This window comes from Rhipicephalus sanguineus, chromosome 2 (assembly GCF_013339695.2).
Source record: "Rhipicephalus sanguineus isolate Rsan-2018 chromosome 2, BIME_Rsan_1.4, whole genome shotgun sequence".
NCBI classification, from domain to species: Eukaryota; Metazoa; Arthropoda; class Arachnida; order Ixodida; family Ixodidae; genus Rhipicephalus; species Rhipicephalus sanguineus.
The window spans coordinates 198,711,641-198,726,852 of NC_051177.1; the positions used below are offsets into that span (position 1 = coordinate 198,711,641).

Genomic DNA, 15,212 nt, shown 5'->3' on the forward strand with positions numbered 1-15,212 from the left:
CGCAGTCAATGACGGCGTGGTGGCGCGACAAGAAATCCCATCCGAGTATCACGTCGTGAGAACACGTGGCCAACACGAGAAACTCTATGTCATACAATACGTCTTGAATGATGACTCTGGCCGTACATGCTCCAACCGGTCGAACTTGTTGCGCACTCGCTGTACTCAGCGAAAACTCGGAAGGTGGCGTCGTTACTTTTCGTATAGAGCGGCAAAGGTTTCGGCTCATAACAGATATGGCAGCACCGGTGTCAACAAGCGCGAGAGTTAGTAAACCTTCGACAAACACTTCTATAACATTGGCGGGGGACAGGCGAGGACTTGTACAATGTGACGACGACGCAGCTCGTGCCTCCGGAGCTGCGGCAGTCAGTTTTCCGTCTCCAGGGGGTTCGGTCGGCGACGCAGGGGTGACAGAGAACGGCGCCGTGGTGAGGGTGAGCGACGGGGAGCGAATGATCGGTACTCGTGAGCAGGTTGGCTGTCTCGGTCGGCGGATCGTCCCACTTGTTGCTCGCGCCCACCTTTTCGAATGTCGACAGCCAATCTTCAACGTCTTGTTCATCGGTGCCGTCAAAGAAAGGTGGATCGCGCAGGCGTAGCGCAGTGGGCACGATGACCATCGGAGGTTGGGCCGTGCCTTGCTGGGTGGTTTCGTCGGCCATTTCTGGGGGAGCGGGCAGTCTCCTGTTTCGGAGTTCCAGGTTGAGTACCCAGCACCTCCACCACTCTGGAACGAGGTTTATTGGCGACAAGTAGCACTTGAGAAGCAGGCTCACGGACGCTGAAGGCGGGCGGCGAAAACCAACACAAGAATCACAGTCCAAACGCCAACAGCTCGCGCTCGGCTCTTTCAGCTAAGGTCGTGGCCCACTGCCGCATATGATCTTCTTCTTCCCTACATCTACATGATCTAATGCTATACACCTCACCAGTGTGACTTACCCGTACTACGCGAAGCATGCCCCCGCAGGGGCGTCTGCGCAAGTAGGCGTTTGGTGTGTAGCGACACCACGGACCCGAGCTAACGGGGGGGTTTCGACCCCCTCCCACGCCTAGCCGTGCGTGGCTTTGCCGTGTCCGGGGAAAAGGGGATCCTGGGGGTTGAGCCGACGCCGGGTGTTTGGACCTTTAAGGCCCCCCGGCAGACGCAACACACCCCTTTGGCCCCGGCTTCACGTAGACGGCACCCCTGGGCTGACCCACCCAGGGGAAATCGGCAGTCGCCTTTTCCTATCTTTCTCTACCACATCTTCGTCTTTCTCTCTCACTTTTAGCCTTTCCTGTCTTCTCCTCTCTTCCAGTTACTTCAAGGTTTTCGTGGCGGCAAGGGTTAACCTTGTGTATATGTCCTTCCTTGGGCATTATATGTTAGGTTATAGTGGTCATGTACAGCTGGCGTCTGTGGTCCTATAACGGGCTGCAGCGTCCCCTCGTTGGGCTCGGTGGTGGGCGGCTGCCATGGCCACCGAAAAATATCATACTCTTATGAACTCTAATGCCTTCCCCAAACTTTCTGATCGCCCTCTCGCAAAGAGATGGCGCACCGAAGAAACCCACAACATCTTTTCTATGCCGAAAGAAATCTTCCCTCGTTTTCATGTAATCCACTGCACAGATCCTCAGAAGACCGTCAGAACTCTTTCCCCATTTATTGTTGCCAAGTGTCTTGCTGACACCATTGGACCCGGCTACAAAGCCACTAAAATGATTAGCGGCGACTTGTTGCTTGAAGTACGAGACAGTGCACAGTACAGAAAGCTTTCAAACCTTGTGACATTCGGCGCTGTTCCAGTCACAGTGACCCCTCATCGGTCAATGAACACCGTTCGAGGAGTGATCTCCGATGATGACCTTCTAAACCTGACTGAAGAAGAGCTCCTCGAAGGATGGAAGGAGCAGAACGTAACCCAGGTGCAAAGAATTAAGATCAAGCGCGAGAACAAAGAAATTCCGACAAAATTTTTGATCATCACTTTTGCTTCAACTGTCCTGCCAGAGTCCCTTGAAACTGGGTATACAAAAACAAGAATCAGGCCCTACATCCCCAATCCACGTAGGTGCTTTAAGTGCCAACGTTTCGGCCATGGTTCGCAGAGTTGCAGAGGCCGACTGACCTGTGCCAAATGCGGGAACCACGAACACTCCTCCGACACCTGTGACAATCCGCTCCACTGTCCAAACTGCGAAGGTGAGCACGCGGCATACTCTAGAGCCTGTCCTACATGGAAAAAGGAAAAAGATATAATCACGCTGAAATACAAAGAAAATATCTCGTTCAGGGAAGCACGAAGGCGGTGTTCGCCTTTCTATGGCACATTCTATGCTGATGCGGCGCGTCGGGGGGCAGCGCCGCAGCGGCCTCCGCCACAAGTCCAGCTCACGCGCAGCGAGCCGTTGTGGCTCCTGCCCCCGTGGTGGAAGCAGTTACCTCTGCTCCACCCACCCCGCAAGAAAGTCCCGCTACCCTAGGGTCGCTGGCACCAACACAACCACCGGCGAGAGCCTGCGCTACGCGAACCGAACACGCAGGACCGTCACGACCCGTCACGGTGGGCGCAGCCAAGGCAGCCTCACTCTCTCCGGTCCCAGCTGGCGCTGTCGACGAACAGCGCAGCCTGGACCCGAAGACTGTCCCATCTACCTCCGGGCTGGTGGGCTCAAAAATCTCGTCTTCTGTGGCGAGACCTTCACGGGAAACCTCCCGCTCGTACGAGCGCTCGTCCGGCGCCTCGCAGGAGGCAATGGACACTACACCTATCCTAACGGCGCATCAAGCGCCCAAGGAGCGGCGAGCGTCCCTCGACCGCTCCAAAAAAGATAAGACTCGCGTCACAGGGCCAGGAAAGGGCCCTGCAATCTAAGGCAGTACCTTTTTTCTCTGTACACACAGCACCAACTTACTTTCACAATGGAAACACAAATTATGCAGTGGAACGTGAGGGGTCTTCTTAGGAACCTCGATGACGTTCAAGAACTTCTACACAAACATAACCCAAAAGTGCTGTGTGTGCAAGAAACACACCTTAAACCAAAGCATACGAACTTCCTTACACACTATATAACTTTCCGCAAAGATCGTGATGATGCGCTCGCATCGTCTGGCGGTGTTGCCATCTTAATAGACAAAAGTGTAGCATGTCAACGCATGCAGCTGCAAACACCACTGGAAGCGGTGGCCGTTACGGCTGTTCTTTTAAACAAACTCATTACCATTTGCTCACTTTATATACCCCCACACTATCAGCTACACAAACACGAATTTCAGTCTTTTGTAGATGAGTTGCCAGAACCTTACGTTGTTCTCGGTGACTTCAATGCTCACAGTAGCTTGTGGGGCGACTCTCGCAACGTTGCGCGAGGCCGGCTCATTGAGCAATTTCTGCTCTCTTCGGGTGCATGTTTATTGAATAAGAAGGAACCAACATTTTATAGCCTTGCCAACCAAAGTTATTCATCCATAGATCTTAGCATTGCTTCTCCCACACTTTTACCTTATCTTATCTGGAGCGTTATAAAAAACCCTTTTGGGAGTGATCATTTTCCAGTACTCCTGCGAACAACAAAACAAAACGAATCTCCACCACAAGCCCCGCGGTGGAAGGTCAATGCAGCCAACTGGGAAAAGTACCAACGTCTTACTGCAAGGATCTCTTGGGCCGACATGTCTTCCTTAGGAATTGACGCTGCAGTTCAATATTTCACTGCTTTTGTAATTGACGCTGCCTTGCAAAGTACACCTGAAGTAAGAAGTGCGGTAGGTAAACGTCGTGTTCCTTGGTGGAACGAAGAATGCCGTGAAGCTCGCAAGAAGCAGAACAAAGCGTGGGGGCTACTACGCGATTCCCCCACTGCAGAAAATCTAATCAATTTTAAGCAGGTAAAATCTCAAGGGCGGAGAACGCGCCGGCAGGCCAGAAGAGAGAGTTGGCAAAGATACATATCAAGTATCAACTCCTACACGGATGAAGCTAGGGTATGGAACAGGGTTAGTAGGGTACAGGGTCGACAAACATTCTCTCTTCCATTGGTGAACACACATGGAGACACATTGGAGGACCAGGCGAACTTCCTGGGCGCACACTTCGAACATGTGTCCAGTTCGTCACATTACTCCGAAGCCTTCCAACGGTATAAAACACAGGCAGAAAGACAGAAGTTAGAATACAAAAGTGCAAAAAGTGAGGGATACAACCGGCCTTTCTGCTTGGCAGAGCTGCAGGCAGCACTAGCTTGCTGCAACGGGTCTGCCCCAGGTGCCGACCGTGTAGTATACGAAATGTTGCAAAATCTACCACATGAATCACAAAACACCCTCCTCTGTCTCTACAACGGTGTATGGTCGTCCGGAGAGATCCCCACTGCGTGGAAGGAGGCTATTATAATTCCAGTTGTGAAAGAGGGCAAGAATCCATCTTTGGTTTCCAGTTACAGGCCTATAGCCTTAACAAGTTGTCTTTGTAAAGTTTTGAAAAGATGATAAACCGCCGGTTGTTACATTTCCTCGAATCCAACAAACTACTTGACTCCTATCAGTGTGGCTTTCGAGGAGGTCGGTCCACTACTGACCATTTGATACGTATCGAGGCACAAATTCGTGAAGCATTTGTCCATAAACAGTTCTTCTTGTCTGTGTTCCTCGATATGGAAAAGGCTTATGATACGACGTGGCGGTTTGGAATTATGAGAGACCTCTCGCACTTAGGCGTGCGTGGTACAATGTTAAATATAATAGAAAGCTACTTGTCGAACCGCATATTCCGTGTTCGGGTGGGCAATGTACTATCAAGACAATTTGTGCAGGAAACTGGAGTTCCTCAGGGTGGGGTACTCAGTTGCACCCTTTTTATTATAAAAATGAATTCTCTTCGTCTGTACATCCCACGTAACCTGTTTTGTTCTACGTATGTAGATGATGTGCAGATAGGGTTTAAATCCTGTTCTCTCGCAATCTGTGAGCGACAGGTCCAGCTTTGTCTCAACAAGGTCTCGAAATGGGCTGATGAGAACGGGTTCAGATTGAACCCACAAAAAAGCACTTGCGTCCTTTTCACAAGAAAAAGAGGTCTACACCCTGATCCTGAAATTTTCCTGCGGGGTGAGCGTCTAGCGGTCAACGGAGAACACAAATTTCTAGGCATAATCTTAGACGCAAAGTTAACCTTTGTACAGCACATAAAATATCTTAAAAATAAATGTATGAAAACAATGAATATCCTAAAAGTGCTGTCACGCACAACGTGGGGCAGCGATAGAGAATGTCTGATGAACCTCTATAAAAGCCTCATACGCACCCGTCTAGATTATGGAGCGATCGTTTACCAGTCTGCAACGCCAACTGCTCTGAAAATGCTGGACCCTGTCCACCATTTAGGCATTCGTCTTTCCACAGGTGCCTTCAGAACAAGCCCTATAGAAAGCCTCTACGTGGAATCAGACGAGTGGTCTCTTCATTTACAGAGGTCATACCTATCTTTTAAGTATTTTTTGAAAGTGAACGCAAGCACTGATCATCCCGCATATCCTGCTGCAAATGACCTGTCCAGTTGCCAGCTTTTCCACAACAAACCCGCAGTGAAGGAGCCTTTCTCGCTGCGTGTACGAGCTCTTGCTGTAGAAACAGGTGTCCCACTGCTCGAACACCGCTTAATGGCTCCTACTTTACAGGTCGCGCCTTGGGAGTGGCAGGTTATAGACTGTGATACTTCTTTTGTAGATGTCACAAAGCATGCCCCCCCTCTACACATCCAGATGTATTTCCGTGAACTGCAGCACAAATACCCTTGCGCAGAAATTTTTACAGATGCGTCAAAGTCCCATGCTGGCGTGTCCTACGCAGTCGTCGGTCAATCTTATTCTCACTCTGGTACTCTGAACCCTAACACAAGCATATTCACAGCAGAGGCACACGCAATACTGGAGGCCGTAAAACACATTAAAGAAATGAAACTAAGAAATGCAGTAATATATACAGACTCCTTAAGCGTGGTGAACGCTTTAAAAACCCTCAAAACATACAGAAATCCTGTTATTGTATCGCTATACTCACTCCTGTGCACCGTATACTCGGCCGAACAGCATGTTGTAATATGCTGGGTGCCAGGACATCGTGGTATAAAGGGCAATGAGCTGGCTGACGAGCTCGCCATATCAACTCATGCAAACGCTACTGCATCGTCCACAGCTGTCCCTGTAATGGACTTAAAGCCCCTAGTAAGGAAAAAACTCAGGGCTTACTGGCAGCGGTTATGGGACCGACAACTAGAAAATAAGTTACACGTGATAAAGCCACACCTCGGTAACTGGCCACCCACATCAAACATACGTCGTACAGATGTAACACTCTGTCGACTTCGAATAGGACACACACACAGCACACATGCACATCTCTTGGCCGGTGGTGATCCACCTGTGTGTGATAAATGCGGTCAGCCACTCACCGTGCTCCACATTTTATTACAATGCAAGGAACTGGACGCTATTAGAAGAAAGCATTTTCCGTTTCCCTACCGACGTCAAATACCATTGCATCCATCTATGTTCATAGGTAGGGAACCGCTTTTTACATATAAATCATTATCCGCTTTTTTAAAGGATGTAATAGTTTCCATGTCATGTTCTCCGGCAACCCGTAGCACCACCTCTGAGAAGAGGCTGCTGCTGCGGTAGCTACAAGAAAATAGCACCTGCCTCGCGGCCCTTGGACACAAGGGCTGTGAACGAGGCATTCGTGCTCTGGCCATGTGGTTATCGTTCATTATCACGACTCCCTGACATTGATCCTCACTGCATACATCGCGTCACTCTCATAATTTTATCACTTATATGTTTTACCCGCCCTAGGGCGCGGAATTTTAGGCCCATATACAGCCGTGTAACATTATCATAGCTCATATCCCCTACATATCGTAAATCGCGTTTCATTCTTATATTTCACCTCTGTTCATGGCGCTCTTTGGCCAAGCATGGCCCTTGCGCCATTAAACTCCACATATCATCATCACGCGAAGCATGACTACTACAAATGGGCTGTCATGACAATGTGAGTCATTTGTCGATATTATGGAGCGGATAACCGATAGCTGCAAGATGACGCACATGCCCCGCAGGGGCGTCTGCGCAAGCAGGCGTTTGGTGTGTAGCGACACCACGGACCCGAGCTAACGGGGGGTTTCGACCCCTCCCACGCCTAGCCGTGCGTGGCTTTGCCGTGTCCGGGGAAAAGGGGATCCTGGGGGTTGAGCCGACGCCGGGTGATTGGACCTTTAAGGCCCCCCGGCAGAGGCAACACACCCCTTTGGCCCCGGCTTCACGTAGACGGCACCCCTGGGCTGACCCACCCAGGGGAAATCGGCAGTCGCCTTTTCCTATCTCTCTCTCTCTACTCACGTCTTCGTCTTTCTCTCTTATTTTGATCTTTCCTGTCTACTCCTCTCTTCCTTTATTTCACTTTTCCTGGCGGCAAGGGTTAACCTTGTGTGGTTATCCAACCTAGGGTAAACCATATTTGGTTATAGTGGCCATGTACAGCTGACGTCCGCGTTTCCTTCCGTGTCTCGCTGCGTCCCCTCGTTGGGCTCGATGGTGGGCGGCTGGCATGGCTGCCGAACAACAACCTCTTCTCATGGGATCACCAAACCCCTTCTCCATTGATCGCCCCCGAAAAGGTGGCGCACCGATGTAAGCCGAGATTCCCTCGTGGAAAAGAAAGACAACTTCCCCAAATACCACGTCATTCACTGCGAAAGCACCGAAAAGAAAGCCACCAACATCTCACCGTTCTTGGTCTCCAGATGCCTAACTGACGCCATTGGCAGTGGTTACAAAGCCACCAAAATGGCAAGCGGGGATCTATTAATCGAAGTTAAAGACAGATCACAGTGCCAGAAACTCAACAACCTAGTAGTGTTTGGGGATTGGCCCATATCCGTTACACCGCATCGAACCATGAACACAGTGAAAGGTGTAGTCTCAGACGACGACCTCGTGGATCTCACAGACGAAGAACTGCTTGATGGGTGGAAAAATGAAAATGTTTTACATGTGCAGCGTATCAAAATCAGGCGCAACGACAAGGAACTTCCTACCAGACATCTAATTCTCACATTTGGCTCGAGTACACTCCCGGAAACAGTCGCGACAGGCTATCTAAAACTACGTGTGAGAGCATATATCCCAAATCCCCGGCGCTGTTTTAAGTGCCAGAGATTTGGCCACGCGTCCCAAAGCTGCCGAGGGCAGCTCACTTGCGCAAAGTGCGCCACTACAGGACACTCAACCGATGACTGCAAGACTGAATCAGAGGCCCATTGTGCGAACTGCGATGGCGCCCACCCCGCATACTCCAGAACATGCGCAGCGTGGAAGAGAGAAAAAGAAGTCCTCACAATCAAGGTGACAGAGAATATAAGCTTCCGGGAAGCGCGACAACGTGTCTCACGAGCTTTTCCACACAAACCATCATTTGCCGATGTAGTGCAACAGGGGGCAGCACTACAACGGCCACAGGCAGTCGCCCATGCCACGCACAGTGTGCTGGGGCGACGGCCACCCGCCCCCGCGGTAGGAGTAGCCAAGGCTGCCCCGCCTGTCCCCGTGGTGGCAGCAGTCAAGACTGCTCCACCTACCAAGCCACTGATCCAGGCGACTCCAGGGTCGTCGGGTCAAACGACCACGCCTCGCCAGGCGAGGTCGGAAAAACGAACAACCAGCTCGCACACGCGGGCGTCCAGTGTCTCAAACGAGGCAATGGACACAACTCCGGTACCCCTGGTACCGAAAGAACGGCGTAGCTCATTGGAGCGCGCAAAGAAAACGAAAAAGCCGATAACGGGGCCCGAGGACGGTCCTGTTACTTGAGCTCCAACTTGCCACTGAAACCACAGCCACTTCTTTTCGTACACACAGCACCACTTTGCTTCCAGTATAGAAACCCAAATTATACAATGGAACGTCAGAGGACTGCTGAGAAACCTCGACGATATCCAAGAAATTTTACACAAACATACACCAAAAGTGCTGTGTGTACAAGAAACACACTTAAAATCCAAATACACTAACTTTCTACGCAGTTACATTATTTTCCGAAAGGACCGGGATGATGCCATCGCGTCATCCGGTGGTGTAGCAGTGATCGTTAATCCAGGAGTAGCGTGCACACACTTACCACTCCAAACGTCCCTTGAGGCAGTGGCTGTTCGAGTGGTTCTTCTGAACAAACTCGTCACCATTTGCTCTCTTTATATACCTCCGCATCACCCACTGAATAAACATGAATTCCAGTCCTTAATGGATGAACTTCCGGAACCGTATCTGGTCCTTGGGGACTTTAATGCACATAGTGGTCTATGGGGTGACTCTCGGTGCGATGCTCGAGGTCGTCTAATTGAACAGTTCCTCTTCTCTTCCGGCGCATGTCTCTTGAATCAAAAAGAGCCAACATATTATAGCCTTGCCAACAATACGTACTCGTCTATAGACCTCAGCATCACATCTCCATCACTTGTACCTCTACTCAAATGGAAAGTCGTTAATAACCCTTATGGAAGCGACCACTTTCCAATAGTTCTGAGCACACCGATAGCGAATGAATGTCCTCCACAGGTTCCCAAATGGCAAATCGACAAAGCAGATTGGGAACAGTTTCATAAAATGGCTCTCTTAAGTTGGACCGACATGTGTGCTTTAAGCGTGGATGAAGCTGTAGAATACTTTACTGCTTTTTTGATTGATGTAGCAAATAAGTGCATCCCACAAACATCTGGACCCCGCAGGGGCGTCTGCGCAAGTAGGCGTTTGGTGTGTAGCGACACCACGGACCCGAGCTAACGGGGGGTTTCGACCCCTCCCACGTCTAGCCGTGCGTGGCTTTGCCGTGTCCGGGGAAAAGGGGATCCTGGGGGTTGAGCCGACGCCGGGTGATTGGACCTTTAAGGCCCCCCGGCAGACGCAACACACCCCTTTGGCCCCAGCTTCACGTAGACGGCACCCCTGGGCTGACCCACCCAGGGGAAATCGGCAGTCGCCTTTTCCTGTCTCTCTCTTCCCTTATCTTCGTCTTTCTCTCCCACTTTTATTCTTTCCTGTCCTCTCCTCCTTTCCATTTACTTCCGTTTTTCCTGGCGGCAAGGGTTAACCTTGTGTAGTTACTCCCCCTTGAGTAGTTATATTTGGTTATAGTGGCACTGTACGGCTGGCGTCTGTAGCCTTAAACGTCTAAGTGCTTCAGCGTCCCCTAGTTGGACTCCATGGTGGGTGGCCGCCATTGCTGCCGAAATAAACAAAACTATCATGGGAACACCTTCATTTCCCCGCTTACTTGATCGTCCTCCCTCACAAGAGGGTACGCACCGAAGAACTAACACACTTCAACCAACCGAGACCTTCCTATCCGAAATTCCATGTAATTCATAGTGAAACTCCAGACAAACAAGCAAGATCCATCTCCCCATTTGTTGTGGCAAAGTCTCTGACCGAAGTCTTTGGGCCAGGCTACAAGGTAACTAAGATGGCTAGCGGTGACCTTCTGCTTGAGCTACCTGAAAAACACCACTACGAAAAACTAGGCAGTCTCGCAACATTTGGCAACATTCCAGTTTCTGTTACACCTCATCGATCAATGAATACCACACGCGGAGTCGTCTCAGAGGCAGACCTCCTTGAATTGTCCGAACGAGAACTCCTAGAAGGATGGAAAGAGCAAAATGTCACAGAAGTGAAACGAATCATCATCAGACGCGATAACAAAGAATTGCCGACCAAGCACCTCATATTAACTTTTGCATCTAGCGTGCTGCCTGCAACGATCGAAACAGGCTACATTAAACTTGCTGTCCGTCCGTACATCCCCAATCCTAGGCGATGCTACAAATGCCAGCGATTTGGCCACGGGTCGCAGAGCTGCCGTGGTCAAGAAACTTGTGCGAGATGTGGAGGCCAAGGCCACTCCTCTGATAACTGTACAATCACACCTCACTGCGCCAATTGTGACGGCGATCACGCAGCCTACTCGCGTTCCTGCCCCTACTGGAAAAAAGAAAAGGATATAATTACCCTCAAAGTGAAAGAAAACATTTCCTTCAAAGAAGCCCGTAAAAGATGTACACCTTTTCACACTACACCCTACGCTGATGCGGCGCGCCGGGGGGCAACGTCGCACCGGCCCCCGCCACTCCTTCGGCCTGCGCAGAGCGAGCCGTCGGCTGTGGCGCCTGCCCCCTTGGCGGCAGTAGCTCAGTCTACGCCGCCAACTCGCGAACAGGGACCGGCGACTTCAGGGTCGTCGGGTCTCAAGGCCTCGTCTCACCAGGCGAGGCCCGAAACCCGAACTGCCAGCCCGCGCGTGCGGGCATCCAGTGCCTCGCAAGAGGCAATGGAAACGACGTTGGCACCCCTGGTGCCAAAGATCGGCGTAGCTCCCTGGAGCGCGCTAAGAAAACTAAAAAGCCGATAAGGGGGCCCGACGATGGCCCTGCTGGTTGAGTTTCAACTTTCCGCCTAAACAACAGCCACCCCCTTTTTCGTACACACAGCACTACTTTTAGTTTCATTATGAACACGCAAATTATCCAATGGAACGTGAGGGGCCTTCTCAGGAACCTCGACGATGTTCAGGAACTTCTCCACGAACACACACCAAAGGTGCTGTGTGTACAGGAAACACACTTAAAACCAATACATACTAACTTTCTCCGACAGTACAACATCTTCCGCAAAGATCGCCATGATGCTCTCGCATCCTCTGGCGGCGTTGCTATAATATTAGATAGAAACGTAGCGTGTCAGGCTCTGCAGCTGCAAACGCCCCTGGAAGCAGTGGCCGTTCGCGCTGTTATTTTCAACAAGCTCATAACTATTTGCTCAATCTATATACCCCCACACTACCAGTTACACAAACATGAATTTCAGGCATTTATTGATGAATTGCCAGAACCATACCTTGTCCTTGGCGATTTCAATGCACACAGCAGCCTGTGGGGGGACTCTCGCAACGATGCGCGAGGCCGTCTGATTGAGCAGTTTTTGTTTTCCGCTGGTGCATGTCTACTGAATAAGAAGGAGCCAACATTTTTTAGCCTTGCAAACAAAAGTTATTCATCTATAGATCTTAGCATTGTTTCACCCACTCTTTTACTTGATTTTAACTGGGACGTCATTAAAGACCCCTACGGCAGCGACCATTTTCCTATACTGTTAAGCACGACAGAAGAAAACGAATCACCGCCACAGGCTCCCCAGTGGAAGGCTGATGCAGCTGATTGGGAGAAGTTTGGAACCCTCACCCGTATCTCGTGGGCTGAAATGTCATCCTTAGAAATTGGTGCTGCTGTTCAGTTTTTTACCGCTGTTATTATTGACGCCACCTCGAAATCTATTCCTCAATCAAGGGGTATTGCCTCCAAACGTCGTGTCCCATGGTGGAACGACGACTGCCGGAACGCTCGCAGAAGGCAAAATAAAGCGTGGGGGTTACTGCGCGACTCCCCCACCACCGAGAACCTTATCAATTTTAAGCAGATCAAGTCCCAAGGCCGGCGAACACGCCGACAGGCAAGAAGAGAGAGCTGGCACAAGTTTTTATCAGGTATTAATTCCTATACAGACGAGGCTAAGGCCTGGAGCAGAGTAAATAGGATAAGAGGCCGAAAAACACATTCTCTTCCGTTAGTAAATACGGAGGGCAACAGCCTAGAAGACCAGGCCAACTTTTTGGGCGCACATTTTGAAAGTGTATCCAGCTCTACACATTACTCCGACACGTTCAAACGACACAAAACAGCTATAGAAAGACAAAAATTAGAAAGAAAATGTGCGAAAAACGAGGCATTCAACGAACCATTCAACTCCGCTGAGCTGCAAGCAGCGCTTAACTGCTGCAACGAATCTGCCCCAGGCTCTGACCGTGTTATATACGAAATGCTGAAGCACCTACCCTATGAAACACAGAGAACCCTCCTCTGCCTGTATAATGCTGTATGGACTTCCGGCGAGATTCCCTCCGCCTGGAAAGAGGCCATTGTAATCCCTATCCTCAAACAGGGAAAGGATCCATCTAGCGTTTCCAGTTACAGGCCTATAGCATTAACAAGTTGCCTTTGCAAAGTATTTGAGAAAATGATAAACTGCCGCTTACTACATTTCCTGGAATCAAACAAAATTCTTGACCCATATCAGTGCGGTTTTCGAGAAGGCCGATCCACCACTGACCATCTTGTACGTTTTGAGGCACAAATTCGCGAAGCCTTTGTCCACAAACAATTCCTCCTGTCTGTATTCCTAGATATGGAAAAGGCGTATGACACCACATGGCGATTTGGAATACTTCGGGATCTGTCGCACTTAGGCATACGTGGCCGCATGTTAAATATAATCGAAAGTTATCTGACAAACCGCACATTCCGTGTTCGGGTTGGAAATGCTCTGTCACGATCCTTCGTGCAGGAAAACCGGAGTGCCACAAGGTGGTGTACTCAGCTGTACGCTTTTCATTATAAAAATGAACTCGCTGCATCTTTGCATCCCACGAACTATGTTCTATTGCACATATGTTGATGACATCCAAATAGCGTTCAAATCGTGCAATCTCGCAATCTGTGAGCGGCAGGTCCAGCTCGGACTAAACAAGGTGTCCCAGTGGGCAGACAACAACGGGTTCAGGTTAAACCCACAAAAGAGCACCTGTGTTCTCTTCTCTAGAAAGAAAGGCATCCATCCAAATCCAGAAATTGACCTGCATGGCCAGCGGTTGCCAGTAGAGGTGGAGCATAAGTTTCTAGGCGTAATTATGGACTCTAAACTCACCTTCATATCACACATTAAGTATACAAAAGACAAGTGCATGAAGACTATGAATATCCTAAAACTGCTGTCACGTACCTCCTGGGGCAGTGACAGGAAATGCCTGATGAACCTGTATAAAAGCCTCATTAGAACACGCCTAGATTACGGTGCCGTTGTCTATCAGTCTGCGACACCAAGCGCCTTGAAGATGCTTGACCCTGTCCACCATTTAGGCATTCGCCTTTCTACGGGCGCTTTTCGCACGAGCCCCGTGGAAAGCCTCTACGCTGAATCGAACGAGTGGTCGCTCCACCTGCAGAGATCCTACATGTCCTTCACATATTTTTTAAAGGTGAACGCAAACAATGAACACCCCTCATACTCAACTGTCAATGACCTATCCAGTTCAGCCTTCTTTAACAATCGTCCTACGCTGAGACAGCCCTACTCACTTCGTGTGAGAGGCCTAGCTGAGGACATGGATATTCCACTTCTTGAACACCACGTGACTGCTCCTGCTGCACAGCTACCGCCGTGGCAGTGGCAGCTTATACACTGTGATTTGTCCTTTGTAGAAGTCACGAAACGTGCCCCTGCTGCACACATTCACATGCATTTCCGTGAGCTACAGCACAAATACAGTTATCCTGAATTCTTTACAGATGCTTCAAAGTCCCAGTTTGGTGTGTCCTACGCAGCGATCGGTCCATCCTTTTCGGATGCCGGTGTTCTGAACCCTAACACAAGCATCTTCACAGCAGAGGCTCATGCGGTATTGGCGGCTGTTAACCACATTAATAAATTGAAAATTTGTCGCGCAGTTATATACACAGATTCTTTAAGCGTCGTTAAAGCCCTTAAATACTTGAAGAAGAACAAAAATCCTGTTATCGCGTCGATCTACACAGTCCTATGTACCATCTATGCATTGAAACAGCACGTTGTTGTATGCTGGGTGCCAGGGCACCGCGAGATAGAAGGAAATGTACAGGCAGATAGACTGGCTGCATGTGTCCATACAAACGTAGCCGATGCAGCCATGGCTGTTCCTGTAATGGACTTAAAGCCTCTCCTAAGAAGAAGCCTCAGAGCATACTGGCAGCGCTTATGGGACACAAGAACACACAACAAACTTCACACTATCAACCGCAGCTTGGAAACTGGCCACCCATAGGAAAGTCTCGTCAGACCGAAGTAATATTTTGTCGCCTGCGCATAGGACACACATACAACACACACTCATACCTGTTAACCGGCGGGGACCCGCCAGCGTGTGTTAAGTGTGGTGATCCTTTGACAGTGCTTCATGTCCTGATTGAATGTCGTGAACTAGAAGGCCACCGGAAAAAGCATTTTCATTTGCCATCGCGACAGCATATTCCACTTCATCCTGCGATGTTTCTTGGTAACGAGCCGCTTTTTAACAACCAATC

The 15,212-nt window shown here is 49.9% G+C and overlaps 1 long non-coding RNA gene across 1 annotated transcript; it reads right to left on the reverse strand.

Moving 5' to 3' along the window:
- Window positions 1-963: 963 nt before the first annotated feature.
- Window positions 964-7,379, reverse strand: LOC125757290 (uncharacterized). Its single transcript, XR_007415219.1, has 2 exons — window positions 7,264-7,379; window positions 964-1,129 (listed from the first exon to the last, which is right to left on the reverse strand). It is a non-coding gene; the product is annotated as an uncharacterized LOC125757290 (long non-coding RNA).
- Window positions 7,380-15,212: the final 7,833 nt, after the last annotated feature.